General features: G+C 38.7%; 1 pseudogene; it reads right to left on the minus strand.

Annotated features, from left to right (window-relative positions):
- Positions 1–2,314: 2,314 nt before the first annotated feature.
- The window catches only part of LOC126199186 (lysosomal alpha-mannosidase-like), a 153,703-nt pseudogene continuing 138,974 nt past the window's right edge, over positions 2,315–17,043 (minus strand).

Raw genomic sequence — 17,043 nt, forward strand, 5'->3', positions numbered from 1 at the left:
GGTAGGTAGTTTGAATCACAGCTGTTTGCCTCCCCCTGTTTGTACTGTGGTGTCTGTTAAGTTTCACACAACCGCTTATCACCCCCAGGCCAATAGACTTGTGGAGTGCTGGCACTGCACGCTTAAAGCCGCACTTATGTGCCACGGTGGCCAGTGGTCTGACACTCTCCGCTGGGTTTTGCTAAGCCTCCGCACCACATACAGAGGACTTGAAAGCCTCCCTCGCCGAGATCCTTTATGGGGAGCCGCTGGTTTTACCAGCCGAATTTGTCGAGGATACGCCGCACCAAAGTTGGAGGTGTTCACACAATCATGAAGGAATGACTGCACATGTGCAAAGTGTGTGCCCAATGGGTGCCCCACAATCTTGAACCACACCAGGAAACACGTTGAATGGCCCACTGGCCTGCTCATCTGCAGTGCTATGTTCTGGAAGGGAATGAGTTCCTGGCATGAGTGGTAGCTGGAGATGAGTCATAGTGTCGTCACTTCAAACCAGAATCAAAACGACAATGCCAAGGCCATCCAAACAAGTGCAGGAAAGGTTATGCTGACATTCTTCTTTGACCAAGATGGCCCCCTTCTGATTCACTTCCTGCAGCACGGGACAACAGTGAATGCCCAGCATTACTTGTAAACTTCGCGAAGCGATCAAATCAAAATAACCAGGCAATCTCACCCATGGGCTCATTCTGTTCCATGACAATGCAAAGCCTCAAATGGCCAACACAGTCGTGGCACTCCTGAAGAAATTCAAATGGGAGGTTCTCAGCCACCCTCCATACAGTCCAGACCTCTCTTCCTGTGATTGCGCCATTTCTGGTCCCCTTAAAAAGGCTTAGAGGGGCAAATGATTCACCTTGGATGACAATGTCCAACTGTACATGTGGAACTGGTTAACATCACAGCCCCAAGAATTTTATGAGACAGCCATTCACCGCCTTGTGTCACAGTGGGACAAGTGTCTCAACAGACAGGGTCAATACTTCTAACATACAGTTGGTTCCTGTAATGATGCCTGTGGCATGTTTTTCTTTAATGCCCTTATATAAATCAAGCATATTATCCTGGTGTGTATTTCTGCAGCAACAAATATTATTTTATTCATTGCTGTAATTTTCAGCAACTGTAGTATTTTTTTCACAATGAATTCTAGTCATCAGTAGCAAATAAACTTCATTAAGCTTCACCAGTTTTGACAATTAGCCATCTTTAGAAGCTTAGTTTAGCAGATCTCAATATCTTCCTCATAGAAGGATAATGATGTGGTATGCTCAGAAATTTACAATGTATGTGATTATTGATAACACTGTTTGACAATTTACAATAACTGAATCATATCACCATGGCATTTTTTTTCCATGAACCTGCTAAACTAGGCTTCTGAAGATGACAAATTAATTTGTCAAAACCAGTAAAGGATAATAAAATTTATTTGCAATTGATATCTGAAATTGATACTGGAAAAAGATGTAAAAAATATGTTTTAAGAAAATTTTTTATAATATAGATATGATGTTTCTCCCATCAGTAAGTAGCAAGTATCATCCAGAACTTTACACAGTACAGGTGTCCACTGTTATGATATCATATGAATCCTTACCCCATTTTCAAATTTTCGAAATCAGCAATTTCAAGCATGTTGGAATTGGTATATGTTTCACATAAATGGGAGATGACCAGGTAAAAGCATGATAAACTTGGTATCTATCACTTTGCAAACAACTTGCAATGCATATCAAATTGAAAGATTTTTATGTGATACCTGATGAATGGTATGAATCACGTCTAAGGCCTCTGAAGAATTTCTAGAGTTAAAATGATATCCTTAATACTTAATCTTGCTCCAAGATGCCTCATTGTGTAGATGTTATACACAGTCACAGAATGCAGCACTGTTGATTAACTGTCTCTCTCTGTTTCTAAGGATATATGTAATACAATGGGTGACAAGAAATCTCTTCTCTCTACAAAGGATATCCCTAATATACTAGACAACAGGAAATCTCTTTTGTATTAGTCACATGAGTATATGACAGCAATGTGCTTTTAAAATGTTCCCAAGCTGTCATTTATTATAGTTAATATAAAGTTATGAACTTTTACTTTCTTATCCTACAAAAGTGGGCCACTGACAGATTTATGAAGTTTTGCAATAAGCAGTATGAGCTGCATATAATTTACAATAACCAGACCATGTACCACTTTCACACAAGACAGAAAATGACATTACAAAAAGATAGAAAACACTTTATTTACAAAAATGTATAACAGAGAAACTTGAAACACTTTTTCAACTACACAAACATAACAGTCAGCTAAAACTTAATAATATCTCCTTATCTAAAAATGGAAACCACAAATAGCACAATAATTGAGCAATTCTTTTGTTGTAGACTAAAATTTTAAACACCAGTGCCATAAATAATATCTGCCTCCGTACTACACACTATTGTCCGTGTTGTTAACTTCTTGATTTGATACCATAAAATTTCCCTTTCACTTCAATAACAAAGGCACGAATTTGCATTGGATTGAGTGTAATGGTGAGATCATCATCATCATAATAATAAGAGGATGAGTGATGAGAGTAAGTATCACGATGAATATCATTTGATTCTACTCTCCATTTCAGACGTTTCGAATCAGACAGCCATTGATTTGCTCCAAGAGTTGTTTCACGAGCAGATTTAATTGGAAATGGAGCAAAGACATCCTGCAGAGAAACAAGCAGATAGATTAGGCAGAACAAATGATTGCTTCCATGTTTTATTACTGTACACAGTAAACTATAAAATGAGGAACACCCGCTACATATGTTTCAAAGCAGCAGTACATTAAGCTTAGTTTACACAAAAACATTTCCTTTACTATAAAAGTTCAGCTTGAGTGGGTGAGGATGAGAAACCACACATCAATCACTTAATTAGTTTAAGAATATTACAATAGGGAAACATACATGGATCACCCATTTCATTTTGTGCATGGCATTTTAGTCATTCTGATGATTAACTTCTACTCATAACCAAATGCATAGGATGTGATAATCTGAATCAAGAAGCTCAAATGTTAATGAATCCACTGGAATATCCTACAATGATTATACAAGCATATTCAAATCAGCAACTAGTGCAAGAATAACAAAAACTCACGGCATTTAGGACAAGTATATCGAAACGCAAAAGAACATATGATGAGCAAACAAGCTGCAATGATCAGAAGTGTGAAAATATACAACATAAAATCATTCTTTCTGATGGAGTTTACTCTTTAGAAAGTATTTCATTTCATTTTCATTTCACTTACTTTTCATTTCATTCATACAGAAAAACGCTTGATGATATGGTGGTCAGAATATGTGATAAATGATTTTTTTTTAAATGCACTGATGGACTCTTATAAGGTACACAATATCACATATCAAACATTTGCTTGAGGAGAAAATAGATATTTCAGGAACAAAATATATAATTCAGGAATTTTGCAATAAAAGCTATTAAAAATTCAAATATGCATAAGAAATGGTAGTGATGTGTTCTTCTGGGTAGCACTGAATTCTCCTGTTAAACATTGTAGGCTGTGACACTGGCAATCTGTATGGGAACCATACTATCACCCTTACACATGTCTTTGTTCAAGTTTCATACTTTGTACAAGTGAGATACAAAAATGTACAAGCTAAGAATTTAGCTCAATTTCTGTCAAAAATGAGTGAAAACCACATCCAAGTTGGTAATTATACCAGCAGCAATTTATAATACATCTTGATGGTATAGTCAGTGCTGTTGTTGTTGACAAAATCAATCTAAAGATGGAACTGATGCAACTCTCCATACTATCCTGTCAAACTCTTTTCACCTCTGCATAACTGTTGCACTCTACATTTATCTGGATCTGTTTACTGTGTTCAAGTACTCATCTCTTTCTGAAATCCTAGTGATAGTGAAACTGAAAAATTTCTCAATAAGAGTCATGAATCAAGCTATTATATAAGTGATTACTATCTGTGCAGAATTTGACAGTTGGTAAAATGATGACTGTTTGTCCCAAAACTACAATTTGACTGGTGAATGCATTGATGTGCATGATAGCAAACTGGGTGCTGTTCTTTGGAGAAGTGTGCATTACCTGGTGAGAATAACATTACAGAAAAAATAGTTAACTATTCAAAGCACCCAATCACCAGAAACAGTGCAATTTTTCCTTATATTTTAAGTGGTCAACTACTACAGACCATTGCAGACAAAACATATACACATATTGTATCAAAACTTGCTTTTTGCGCATTACACAAGAATTCTATAAGGAATGACTGAAGAAACGTGACTGTAAATGAATTGAAAATATTTTCGTGAGGTGGGACCCCACAGCTTATAAATACACTCCTGGAAATGGAAAAAAGAACACATTGACACCGGTGTGTCAGACCCACCATACTTGCTCCGGACACTGCGAGAGGGCTGTACAAGCAATGATCACACGCACGGCACAGCGGACACACCAGGAACCGCGGTGTTGGCCGTCGAATGGCGCTAGCTGCGCAGCATTTGTGCACCGCCGCCGTCAGTGTCAGCCAGTTTGCCGTGGCATACGGAGCTCCATCGCAGTCTTTAACACTGGTAGCATGCCGCGACAGCGTGGACGTGAACCGTATGTGCAGTTGACGGACTTTGAGCGAGGGCGTATAGTGGGCATGCGGGAGGCCAGGCGGACGTACCGCCGAATTGCTCAACACGTGGGGCGTGAGGTCTCCACAGTACATCGATGTTGTCGCCAGTGGTCGGCGGAAGGTGCACGTGCCCGTCGACCTGGGACCGGACCGCAGCGACGCACGGATGCACGCCACGACCGTAGGATCCTACGCAGTGCCGTAGGGGACCGCACCGCCACTTCCCAGCAAATTAGGGACACTGTTGCGCCTGGGGTATCGGCGAGGACCATTCGCAACCGTCTCCATGAAGCTGGGCTACGGTCCCGCACACCGTTAGGCCGTCTTCCGCTCACGCCCCAACATCGTGCAGCCCGCCTCCAGTGGTGTCGCGACAGGCGTGAATGGAGGGACGAATGGAGACGTGTCGTCTTCAGCGATGAGAGTCGCATCTGCCTTGGTGCCAATGATGGTCGTATGCGTGTTTGGTGCTGTGCAGGTGAGCGCCACAATCAGGACTGCATACGACCGAGGCACACAGGGCCAACACCCGGCGTCATGGTGTGGGGAGCGATCTCCTACACTGGCCGTACACCACTGGTGATCGTCGAGGGGACACTGAATAGTGCACGGTACATCCAAACCGTCATCGAACCCATCGTTCTACCATTCCTAGACCGGCAAGGGAACTTGCTGTTCCAACAGGACAATGCACGTCCGTATGTATCCCGTGCCACCCAACGTGCTCTAGAAGGTGTAAGTCAACTACCCTGGCCAGCAAGATCTCCGGATCTGTGGCCCATTGAGCATGTTTGGGACTGGATGAAGCGTCGTCTCACGCGGTCTGCACGTCCAGCACGAACGCTGGTCCAACTGAGGCGCCAGGTGGAAATGGCATGGCAAGCCGTTCCACAGGACTACATCCAGCATCTCTACGATCGTCTCCATGGGAGAATAGCAGCCTGCATTGCTGCGAAAGGTGGATATACACTGTACTAGTGCCGACATTGTGCATGCTCTGTTGCCTGTGTCTATGTGCCTGTGGTTCTGTCAGTGTGATCATGTGATGTATCTGACCCCAGGAATGTGTCAATAAAGTTTCCCCTTCCTGGGACAATGAATTCACGGTGTTCTTATTTCAATTTCCAGGAGTGTATTTGACAAATGTCATGTTAATTGACTGACCATCCTCAGGTTCATAAAAGTATTTGCAGTATCATATTATGTGAAATATAAAAATCATTTCTGTAAATTGATAAAACCATGGATTAGACACTATTAACTTATAATATAAATTATTTATTATAATATAAATAAACTGTGCTAGGTAGTGCACTTGTTAACGCTATAATTGCAATTGCAGTCAATGTTGTGATATGGATCTGTTCACAACATTATCACCAATTACAGTTACAACACGAATGACTGCACTACCTAGCACAGTTTTATACACTGACTATTTAATTTATGTTACAGTATGATTATAGGTTTTATCATCTGACATTAATGGTTTTATATTTTGCCAAACATGATGCAGCAGATATTTTTATGAACCTGAGGATGGTCAGTCAACTGAAACTGATTCTGTAATAAAAACAACTTTTTCAGCAACTCAGGGTGGTAACATGGCATTTTTCAAATTGAAAATACTTTTGGGACCAAGGCTGTTGATTCAAAGCCACTATACCAGAAAATTATTTATTGAGTTAATTACAATGTATATTATTTGGATGTGTTTTTAGTTCACAGATTCATACAAATGTTTTGTATGTTATGTGTAAGCCCTCCATCAAAGACTCACATATTCGAAAGTTGCCCGAGTAAGGTACAAAATTCTTTACTGCACCTGAAGATAACATTCTGAGCCACCGCGTTACCACAGACAAAACCACAGTACGGTTTCACGGATGCATCACCTTCAAAAAGTACAATCCATAAAAACCAGCAAAATAGGGTGTGTGTATTTATGTTCTAGCTAACTTGACTCAGGTAATGCACTATTACAGCAGCCCTACCACCAGTGTGCTGATTAGACCAGACCTTTAATTGACAACACAAATAATTTTTAATTTGTCCAATGAATTAATGTAGAATTCATATGGCTCATGTTTACACATGTTCATAGATAGGTTCTATACGTGTAATATTCTACATATTAGTACAGCAAAATATGAAACCGGTGCTGACGCTGAGCACTTGCCACAATGTCGATAAACAAAAAGCAGATCACAAAGAGCAACTACTATGTAACAGCTAAGGATTGGTCTAAAAATCGCTGAAACAGTACAGAAAAGCATTCTTCTGATTCCTTGAGGTGCCTGTGGTAAACAATTTTAGACTGTATTAAAAAAAAAAAAAAAAAAAAAAAAAAAAAAAAAAAAAAAACAAGGTAGTTAAAATAGTGTTCACACCTTCAGCACAGGAATAAAATTAACTGAGATACTTGTTCCCAAAGTTGAAAGGAGCATGCCAGAACTAAAAGTCATCTATCATTTACAGACACTGAAGAATGACTAAAGCTGGAAACACTTTGTTACTGATTCCCTAACAAGAAGAGAGAATACTGTGTTGAATGAAGTGATTGCATGGCACCAAGCGGATCAGGTGAAAAACTTTGTTTTACTGCAAGACACACACACACAAAATCCAGAACTTCATCCTAACAGTTTTTGAGATGTATCATACTTTGCAGGAACATACTAATGATGAATCTTGATCAATATTGTATTTTTTTTTTTAAATCATGAATCAAGTTTGTTAGTGTGCATATGTGTGCATGTGGATGGCTTTGTTTCATATGGACTGCTGGGTGCCACCAGGAGCAAAACAACAGGTTAGTAAAGAATTAACACACTTAAATTTGCACACACAACTGACTTTTTTTATAAATTTAATAAAGAGTCAGCTACCTGTACCAAGTATTGTATCAATTCTACAATGATCTACAAAACTGATTTTGCAGGTAGTTAAGAATAAAACAACACGCTAAATCATGTGACAAATGCTGCAGTGTTTCTTTTTCCCCCCGAGCTGTATTTATATGGTGGGTGAATAATAGAACTGCAATTAAGTTAAAATTAGTATCCATTTCCCAAACTTTATGTAATGATGATGCTTAAGAACAATATTAACATTTTTGTCATAGTAGAGATCAGTACCAAGTTAACAGTGACATGATCAAACGCAGATACAGCTGAATCATTGCAAATTGAAACAATGAATAATCATGACCAAAATAACGTAAATAGCAATGTATACTCAAACTAAGACCTCGAAAGATCATTACACATCTATCTAATTGACATCAATCTTCTTGTTAACATTTGAATAGAAAGTTAGGAATGAACTGGATATGTTTTTTTATACCAAGAAGCACGAGTAAACAAAGAATAAAACAGTTAAACCTGGCTGGGATATAACAGCAATTAGCATTAATTGAACCAACTGAAGTCACCACACTTTAGACTGGATGTAAGAAAAAAGTATATCCTACCATTATTAACTAATTTTAGATTAATAATTTAGATTTCCTTACGTTAACTGCTTCAAAAAGCAATTCAAATAAATGTTGATTAACATGGGCAAATTTAATAGTATGAAAAAAAGTTCTGATAGTTTTATTCCTCCACAACCTTAACAACTTTGGTTCACCTGGTCCTACTCAACCCACCAAGCCACCTTCCAAGATGTTGACCTCCACCTCAAAGATAGCTACATCAGTACCTCCATCCATATAAAGTGTACTAACCACCAGCAATACCTCAACTTCGACAGCTGCCAGCCATTCCATACCAAAAAATCCCTTCCGTACAGCCTAGCCACCCGTGGTCGTCGCATCTGCAGTGATGACTAGTCCCTCTCGAAATATACCAAAGGTCTCACTGAAGCCTTCACTGACCATAATTATCCTCCCAACCCTGTACAAAAACAAATCTCCCTTGCCTTCTTTCCAGTCTCCCACCACCTCCCAAGCCACAGAGGAGCATCCTCCTCAGAACACATTACCACCTAGGACTGGAGCAACTGAATTACTTTCTCCGCCAGCATTTGATTACCTCTCGTCTTGTCCTGAAATGAGAAATGTCCTGCTCACTATCCTTCCCACCCTTCCCACAGTGGTTTTCTGCCGTCCACCAAACCTACACAATATACACATCCATCCTTACACAACCCTTGCTCCCAATCCCTTACCTCATTGCTCATACCTCTGTAATAGACCTAGATGTAAGACCTGTCCCATACATCCTTCCACCACCATCTACTCCAGTCCGGTCACTATAATCAACTATCCCAACAAAGGCAGGACTACCTGTGAAACCAGTCACATAGTTTACAAGCTAGGCTGCAATCACAGTGCTGCATTCTATGTAGGCATGACAACCAACAAGCTGTTTATCCATATGAATGGCCACCGACAAACTGTGGCCAAGAAACAATTGGACCACTCTGTTTTTGAACACACTGTCAAACGAAATATCCTTCATTTCAACCTGTGCCATATGGATCCTTCCCACCAACACCAGCTTTTCTGAACTGTGCAGGTGGGTACTTTCCCTGTGATACATCCTACATTCCCATAACCCTCCAGGCCTCAACCTTTGTTAGTCACTGTCCTCACCCATCCAGCCCCTTCCCTGTTCCCATTCCACCACTACACAGTCGCCATTCCACCACCATACCCAGTATTTTCATTTCTCTCCTTTTCCATTACTTCCTCCCCCCTCCCCCACCCCCACACAGCTCTCATATAACCTGCAGCACTTCACTGTCCACTGTATTTTTGTTGTGCCTATCTGCGACTGAACATCTCCGCTATATGTTAGTACTATCCTTTGCCATTCAAAGTGTGCACACAAAGAAATAATATTAGAAATACATCAGAAAACTGATTTCAGCAACAACACATCGAAAACTAACAGGTTGCATAATTTCCTCATAAAATTACCTTAAGATTGATGGTAACTGGTTTTGACAAATTAGGGTCATCAGTTTTTTCCAGAATGTGTTCAATACGCAAAAGCAGTGCTGTACCCTTCCACTGTTCCAGTGTAAGTATTTGCACGTTCAGTGGCAAGCCCTTCTTCAGTCCAGAATACTGAAACAGATTTAAGGATGATAATGATTAAAAATGTAAACGTACATTAGCCTTATGTCACAGTTGTTTCCACAGTAACAGTCATTAGGGTGTGACCTCATTCAAAGGTACTCTAGGCCCCAGGCTCACTTTGGGCCAACTTGCCATCCTCGAACCGCATTTGGACATCATGACATTGTACAGGCATAGATTGTTCTGCTGTTGTTGCTATGCTAAAACCTAAAATATCTGATTTTTTAAGAAGTTAAAGAAATTTAACACCTTAATGTAAAATCCTGCGTTATCTTGTTTTTAGTTACTTCAACAGAAATTTAAAATCCAATAAATACTTGTGCAACTTGAAAAGAGACCTTTGAAAAACTAAAACTCCGCTTATATCCACTTCAGCACTAACAGTCACTACAGAACATCTGGTACTACATTTGTATCCTGACTGTCATGTTTTGGTTGAGGTGGTTGCCACCAGAAACTGACATTGGTGACAGTTCATCAGTTGAGCAACAAGTGCTCGTCAGTGTTACAAGATAAATACATCCACTGTGCTTGAACCAGCTCTCAAGGAGTTATATTCACAGGAAATCTTTGTGAAATACATGGATAGGCTATGTTGAAACTAAAAAATAACTTCAAGTTTCATGATATTTTAGTCAAAGTCCAGTGTATGAGTATACTCGGGATTTTATTATTTGTGATCTTCAAAATTTTTTAATTCATTATTTTGAGCTTCAAGAGCCTTCTTTGTATGTCCCAGAAGTAGACAACATTGCATCAGAACTACCAATAGCACTGGGAGAGCCAGCCACAACAAAAATCTTCCGTCTGGTGTGCAAGTTTTATGAGACATGCAAAGCAGCCTCAGTTATCAAAAAGAATGTAATAACTGGGTAGTTACATGAGTAACTGAATGACTCTCAGTGATTGTTTTTGCTCTTTAAGCATCGAAAAGACCAAGAGTCATGCTAAAAGACAAAAAATTTAATACTGTATTTTCTACATAAGCAAAGGAACAAAATTTATTTAATAGTTTAAGTTTCATTCATATAATGACACCTAATGCAACAACAAACTTTTTGGTAACAGAATGACATAATAAAGACATTAATATTGTTCTCATTTATAATGCAACAATAATTCACCTCACCCATTCCCCACAAGAAACACCAAAATTTTATTGTGAAAAGGAATAAATGGGAAACAAGATGGTATAGAAGATAAATGCATTAAACTAATATTTTACTAACAAAAGAATTGCTGGTAACAGAATGACACTTACTAGTATTGGAATGACACTTTCACTTGAATATTATCAGTTTTATTATGCACTGCTGATTGGGTAGGGAAAATGGTACTTAGTGCAGCTACTTTCTCTACAATTTGGTCTTTTTCTCTTCCTTTGAGGGAAATGTAAATATCTTTTCATTTGCATCATTCTTTCTAAGATATTAAATTTCGTAACTATCTTAAACATAAATCAGCAACCCCACAAAAAATCTTTATCTGTTTTTTCCAGCAGAGGAAACCAGAGCAAAATCCCCTTGATGCAAGGCCGTCGGATTGATCAGATCCTGTGAATTTTCTTTGGCTGAAGATCGCTTTAGAAATTGTGCACAAACCTCTGGGGAGATAGCAAGTAATGCTGGTACTCAATAGTATATGGAGCGAAAGGTGTAACAGCACAGATGGTTTCGGTCTGCTCTACTGGAACTATTCCAATTCACATTTGATCCAATTCCTCCTTATTCTCTGCAATTTGCAAGGTAAAGATATAAAAAATGTTTATGCCTTGACATCTTTCACATGCAATTTTTGCAAAGTCCTCAGCACCAGGTAATATGTGTTTCCCAACTTTGCAGATATTCCCGACTGCACACTATCTTGACTGTCATGTTATGGTTGAGATGGTTGCCACTAGAAATTGTCTTTACTGTGTGCAGCTTTGGACACTCTACAACAAAAATCAGACACCTTTGCCGTGTGATGTGGCACAGAAGTCTCATGAAATATTTATTCCATAGCATTCTCTGAAAAATGTCAAGTTGGCAAACAAGAAATGCTTCTTAAATTGACTGGCTGCACCATTACTCATGAATGTGACAGATTCTACCTCTGGGTTCGTGGATATAATGTGCTCAACAATCTTACTTAGGAAAGCATGCACTGAATATTTATTATGATCAAGTTCATCCCTAACAATAGTACAAGAATATCCATTTTTTTGTGAGTCCAAAACACATGCTGTAAACAAAATGATTTGTGGTTTTGACCAATGGGTGCTCTGGACTCTGCAGTTGAACAGTATAATTTTCTGCGAAATCTACTTGCACCAGGATGCCCTTGTTTGCAGAATTTTTTTTTGTTTTCAAAAAAATTTTGATTGTTGTCTTTTAATTAATGTATGTTGTAAGAATTGGGGTAGCATGTTTCAAAGAGCACCAAGATTCTGACCTGCAGTACCATGAATCTCTTTCAGAGTGAATCACTGGTTCACTGTTAAAAATCATAGAGGGAGACCAACAGATGAATACACTAAGCAGATTCAGAAGGATGTAGGTTGCAGTAGTTATTTGAAGATGAAGAGGCTTGCACAGGATACAGTAGCATTGGGAGCTGCAGCAAATCAGTCTTTGAACTGAAGACCATAACAACAACATGCAAAATTTGGAAAAAAAGAAGAAAAAAAAAGAAGTTACATTTAAAGGTTAAAAATTTAATTGCACCATTTCTGTTGTTGTCTCCAACAGCAGGAGAACAACTGTTGTACAGAAAATTATGGTAAAAACACAGTCTAATTTACAAAACATGTCCCTAAGGAATAAAAACAGTGACTACCTCAAACTGGTTATGATGTTCATGGCAATGGTTTTTTTTTTTTAAACAATATAAAGATCATGGTCCTGTCCCCTTATATCAATGAATATCAGTGACACACATAGTATTGCAGTTATTTTTTATGCTTCCCCTTTCCCATTTTTCCTCCTCATTATCAAAACTAACCATAATGTTAGGATGAGTATTAACTATAAAGAAAGTCAACAAGCTGAAGAAATGAAATTTAGATAGTAGAAATTACTGTCCAATATTTATAATTGGTTATAAATCAATCCTAATCTTTAAATGTTAAAACAGATGTTCAAATGTAAATAAGGTAGATGTACCTCCATCTTGTATGTCTCTCGCCACTGCTCAAAACAAATATCATCTGCTGGAGCAAGGAATATCCAGGGAGCTAACACTTTCTGTTGGATTAGCATTCGCTCTTGAGCAGCCAAAGAAATGTTCTTAAATGTCTTTATGGCACCTCCTACAATGTAGTGTTGTCCTCTTGCAATGAGGCCTTTGCCATATGCAGTTTCATTCAGTGCTTCACCCACACCAAATGCATCATCGTGGAGTAGTCGACGATGCACCTAATGGAAAGAAAAATAGCAAAGTTATTCTTCCATGAGTTGAAACCTATTGTATTACAGTCAGAATATGAAAATGGTTTACCACAACATTTTCAATATTATGTTTTTCTGCTGATATTATTATCAAGTTCAATTACACTTACAAAATTTTAGCTTTAACCTGTTAGAGATTATAATCTTACACACAAAAAAATACATGAATAAAGAGAAAAAATACTGCATTTTCCCTACACAAACATAAAAATCTTTACTATTTTCAATATTATGAATAGGATAGTAGTCAGTATCAGTAAAATGAAAATGCCTGTACACTGAGAGGACAGTCTGTATATGTGCGGATGGATATGTGTGCGTGTGTGCATTTTCCCTACACAAACATAAAAATCTTTCCTTTTTCCAATATTATGAATAGGATAGTAGTCAATATCAATAAAATGAAAAAGCCTGTACACTGAAAGGACAGTCTGTATATGTGCGGATGGATAGGTGTGTGTGTGTGCGCGAGTGTATACCTGTAATTTTTTCCCCCCTAAGGTAAGTCTTCCTGCTCCCGGGATTGGAATGACTCCTTACCCTCTCCGTTAAAATCCACATCCTTTCGTCTTTCCCTCTCCTTCCCTCTTTCCTGATGAAACAACCTTGGGTTGCGAAAGCTTGAAATTTGTGTGTGTGTTTTTTATTGTCTCACACACACGACTGCAGTCTCGGGCAACTGTAGTCACAATGAGGGCAAGAGCACCAATGCATGGTAGGAGTGGCAACTGGGTGGTGGTAAAGGGGAGGCTGGGGCATGGAGAAGGATAATAGGGTAAGGGTGGTAGACAGTGCAGTGCTGCTGGGGAGCACGCAGGGATGAGGCGGATAGAGGGTAGGGCAGCTATGTGCAGTCAGGAGGTTAGATGGCGGGCAGGGGAAGGGTGGGGTAGCAGAAAAGGAGAGAAGTAAAAATACTGGTGCAATGGTGGAATGCGGGCCAGATAGTGCTGGAATGGGAACAGAGATGCTGGATGGGTGAGGACAATGACTAATGAAGGTTGAGGCCAGTAGGGTTACGGGAACACAGGATATACTGCAGGGAAAATTCCCACCTGCGTAATTCAGAAAAGCTGGTGTTGTTGGGACCGAAACATATAGCACAGGCTGTGAAGCAGTCATTGAAATGAAGGATGTCATGTTTGGCAGTATGCTCAGCAACAAGGTGGTCCACTTATTTCTTGGCCACAGTTTGTCAGTGGCCATTTATGTGGTTGTCATGTCCACATAGAATGCAGCATAGTGGTTGTAGCTTAGCTTGCTGATCACATGCGTAGTTTCACAGGTAGCCCTGCCTTTGTTGGGATAGGTGATGCTTGTGACCGGATTGGAGTAGGTGGTGGTGTGAGGATGTGTGGGGCTGGTCTTACATACAGGTCTATATACACATCCATCCCTACACAACTCCTGCTTCCAACCCCATATACCTCATGGCTTATACACCTGTAATAGACCTAGATGTAAGACCTGTCCCATACATCCTCCCACACTATCTACTCCCGTCCAGTCACAAACATCACCTATCCCATCAAAGGCAGGGCTACCTGTGCAACCAGTCATGTGATCTACAAGCTAAACTGCAACAACTGTGTTGCATTTTATGTGAGCATGACAACCAACAAGCTGTCTGTCCATATGGATGGCCACTGACAAACTGTGGCCCAAGAAACAAGTGGACCACCCTGTTGCTGAGCACGCTGCCAAACATGACATCCTTCAAAGTATTGTTACATTCCATCCTGGATTTTCCATTGTTTCATTTCTTGTGAGAAAGATATAACACTGGAGGTCATTTTAATTATTCAAAATATTTATATACCAAAGCAGAGTAGTCTAATCATTCTTCACCTCATCTTAACTTTTATGGACATCAAGCTGTTATACTTCACACATTATTAACTTTTTAGGAATAAATCATATTACCATTAGTTCTATCTCTCCATCCTTTATACTAGATCCTCCTTGAGCTCTGTCAGGTATGACTGCCAACTCTGTATCCTTGTCCCGTATGAGAATTCTTGTTGTCACAGGGTAGTAATTTCCTGCAATTGGTTCAGCATTGCTGAGATTCTAAGTGGGTCGATAATTACGCTTACGCCATAGGAGTTCTTTGCCATTTGAGTCAGTATAAAATACGCCCCGATTTTGAATTGAGGAACTAAACTTCGTAATTACTTCTTTGCCAATATTATCCCTGAAATTAAGGTAAGTGCTACTTAACATTTTATGCACATGAGCAATTTTACTTCCTACAGGATATAAAAACGATTAAAGCATGGTAGGTACAAAAATTTAACTGAGTATAAAAAGAGTTTAATGATTTTCTATGCAGATTAAAGGTATACAGAGTGTCTCAGCTTGCACAGATATTCAAATAGTTTTCATTATTTAAAGAGAAAAACAACCACAGTCTAAACACTCTACGTAGGGCTACCAACAATTTTTGGATGTGGAAAAGGAGGTAAAAGTTACAAATTTGACAAAAAGTGACTAAAAGTGGCCAACTTTATTAAGGATGTGTCAACATCTATTTCAAAAACAACATTATTGATTTAAACAACATACTCTACCAAAAAGGACACTTAAAAACAAAATTAACTGTTTGCATATAAGTAAAAAATAATTTCATTAACCTTTATTCTAATGTCTGTCAAAATTGACTTGCTTCAAATGTGTTTTACCTTTTTATTCTTGTTTAAAGAGAAAAAAATTCAATATACCACATAGATACTGATAGGAAATGAATGATTTTGGACATTATTTGGCCACTGATTCCTGTAATTAGATAATTTGTCTACAGTTTACAAACTTTCTAACATTACTAATAAATATGATAATGCATGTATTGAAAGTAAGATAAGATTAAAAAATTAGCATGTAACTGCACAGAAAATTACATTGGAGTAATTAACACTTAATTCTTTGAATTTTTGTTAAAAATGGTGACATACAAACGTTTTTACTTTCATCACTTTTACACTAGAGAGCATCTTTAATCTTGTTTCCGATTCTGAACTACTTCCTGGACCTGCAGAGCACCTGTCAGCATAGCCTGGGAAAGTCTTGCCTTCTAAAAGTCTTTCTTATGTACGGCAACTATAAGTCTCATTAGTTTCATTGGCCAACTTATTAGGTGCCATAACTCTTTTCTATTAATGCCTTTTTGTTTTTGTTTAAGTATTTCTTCCAGTGATGAAATCCCCTTTTTCTCAGATGTAAGTTTTTGATGACTTCTTGCTGACCAACTCATCGTTCCTCTTCATAGTTTTGTCTTTTCTTTTCTTCCTTCTTTCTTCTTCTGGACAGTTGTGGCATTTCTAATAACAGTGCACCAAAGAAAGCAAGAATATCTGTAAGATATCTTGTTGATGCAGAAAACCTTTCAATCTCAGCATTCCTGCGAGACAGAGCCAAAGCTGCTTTCACCACATTACATGACTGTGGACATTTTGATTCTCCTGTCATACTTTTCCCACCGATAAACTGGTTCCAATAACTGTCAATTGCAGTTTGTGTTGTATTTGAATTTTTTCTGGTTTCCAACAGGAGAAGTTTCCATTCACCTACTGGCTGACCACAATCAATATCCAGCAGTAATGCTTTTGCAGTACTTCCAAAATCATTGAAACTTTCTGGTCATGTTCTGTTACATGGTTGAAGAGACTGGAACTGCTCCACATTCCTTGAACCTGCTGTGTTGTCTTTAAGATGAACATATTTACATGCATCAGTACAATATTTCTTAACAAGCATCTAGGACTGAAGCCCATCCTTTTCAAATAGCTTATGGTGAACTGCTGTAACAAAATCATCACAAAACAGTCTTGTTGAGGCAGAAAATTGGAGTCTTGTGAAATATC

The sequence above is a fragment of the Schistocerca nitens genome, chromosome 1, assembly GCF_023898315.1.
Source record: "Schistocerca nitens isolate TAMUIC-IGC-003100 chromosome 1, iqSchNite1.1, whole genome shotgun sequence".
Lineage (NCBI taxonomy): Eukaryota > Metazoa > Arthropoda > Insecta > Orthoptera > Acrididae > Schistocerca > Schistocerca nitens.